This window comes from Rhagoletis pomonella, unplaced genomic scaffold, assembly GCF_013731165.1.
Source record: "Rhagoletis pomonella isolate Grant_MI unplaced genomic scaffold, Rhpom_1.0 Rhpom_scaffold_00172, whole genome shotgun sequence".
In the NCBI taxonomy this organism is placed as follows: domain Eukaryota; kingdom Metazoa; phylum Arthropoda; class Insecta; order Diptera; family Tephritidae; genus Rhagoletis; species Rhagoletis pomonella.
In genome coordinates this window covers 118,695-121,057 of record NW_023458726.1, presented here as the reverse complement: position 1 = coordinate 121,057, position 2,363 = coordinate 118,695, and positions in this window count along the sequence as shown.

Sequence of the window (2,363 nt, the reverse complement as noted above, 5' to 3'; positions counted from 1 at the left end):
TGTACTTAACCTACACCTAAATAGCTGCATATCTTCGAAAACTTTTTAAATAATTCAATTTTAACTCTGTTCATAGACACAGGAGCAGACATATCAATTATAAAAAAGGGTCAAATTGATAGTAATATTACAATTAATAATAATAAATAAGTATAAATAGAATTGAAAAAGCGAAAATAAAGACAATTATTGATTTGGACTCGCAGCCAGAAAGTTTATTGTTATTGCTTACATATTACATGGCAATCCTGCCTGGTCTACCGGCAACTTGCCTTTTATAACGGCAAGCTGCCTTCAAGTGGCAAAAGATCCTGCCGAATCTAGCGGCAACTTGCCTTTTATAGCGGCAAAGGTCCTGCCGTATCTAGCGGCAACTTGCCTTTTATAGTGGCAAGCTGCCTTCGTAATGGCAGAACACCGTTACCAGCTGACGTAGCAGTAAACATAAAAAAGCTACACAACCTCGCCAAGCGGGCAACGTTTCGACTTCAAAATTAAAAAGTTGGTGTCCATCGCCAAGCAGCAACCTCATTTCCGCGAACAGGAGGTCACTATTTTCATCACCGGTTTGCCTCAACAAAAACTGCGTGACGGTGAACGTGCTAATCAGAGGCTCATACAAGCTTATTTTTTCCAGTAAAAAGCAACCAGGACGATTACTCTATCTAGGCTGTTTAGCCAATCAAGGAATCCAGACGGGAAAAAGAGTCGGTAATTTAATATCAAAATAATAATTATTAATACTTTGGCAACCAATTGAACATGGCCATTTATTACTAACAATTTATTATAACCTTTTTGTTTAATATTATATATGTTATATTTTTTTTTAATAAAATTGGTGGAAACAAATCTAAAATAGAAATACCAAACGCCAATGTTGTGAATTCTATTAAGGTAGTTGACCACAGTGAGGCACTAGAAACTATTAAGGTCATGCTTTTAGTCAGAACGATTTGCACTTATCTTAGCCTGTTTTTAAAGATTTACTCTGCCCATAACAAATTTCTGAAAAAGGGATACATAAGCCGTGCTGACGGTCTAGATAAGGTTTAACCAAAATTTAATTTTGTTTACTCTTTCTATCTTTCCCTTCCTCAATGGGCAAATGGGAAGAAATTTTTAAGACACTCGTAGAAGAAAAAACTACAGCGAAAAAATCTTACAAATGCGTGAACAAGAATAGAAAAATAAAAGCAGAAACAGTAGTGAAACATCTCACACTAATATTAGATTCATTAAATAGATTTGGTAAGGCAATACGTAATGTAAATAGGCAAATAACTAGCAGTCACCAACTAGAAGCATACCAAATAGTGTTAGGGACAAATTGGTATCATCGCTAGCAAGGTATAACATAGAGGAGATAGTACCAACTATAATTGAACAGGATATACAAATAGACTTTAACACTTACTTGCTGGAATATCCCTCCGACCTAGAAGAACCAAAATGAATCGAAAGTCAGATACTAAATTCCCAAATAACAAACGTCAAAATGGCACAGACAACACCAGAATTCATTAAGAAAGCTTCGTCCATCCTACCTGAGCCATAGCAATAAAAACCAAGCTAAAAAGTGCAGAAAGAAACTTTATAGGGAATAAAAATTCTATCCGAGAGATAAAGCAAAAATTAAAATCGACTATGAACGGTGAATCAGTGAAAGTTTTGACAGCAAAACTACTGAACATACAACAACGCGGTAAAGCAGCTAACCAATATACTGCTGAAATAGAAAAACTCACAAAATCATTAGAAGGAGCGCACTATAGGCAAAACACGAGTTTTTTATCTTGAAGATAAATTAGCATATAATATAGGAAAACTATAGAGAAGTTACAACAATAATAACTTAACCTTAAAAATTCCCTTCAAAATGTCACTTCTTTGAAATTTTGGATTTTGGCTCCCATTCCACTAGAAAACACTATATTTAATACACCATGAGCATTGTTTCTGAAAGATTTCTCTTCATTTTATCTCAAGACCCGATTTTTGGGCATTGGATGCTGTACCCGAGTCGCCAGATTGGAAAAAATAAAAGCTTCCTTTAAACTCTTAATAACTCTTAAACTATCAGCTTTCACAAAAAAATGTGTATAACCAAAAAGAATATACTGGTCGATATCTTTACGAAAGTGCAACATTTAACCCTTTAATGCAGAGTCTGGCATATATGAAACGCTTTTTAACCCTTTCAAGGCAGAGGAAAAAGGTTCTCAATATGCTTTTGATATTGATTGATATGGTGTCGTTATTGCAGAGGACCATCGGTGTGGAAGTATTTATGTATATAGTATATACATATTCCTCAACTCTTACTAAATTCTCTACAGTAAAATTCAAAAAAAATTAGTTGT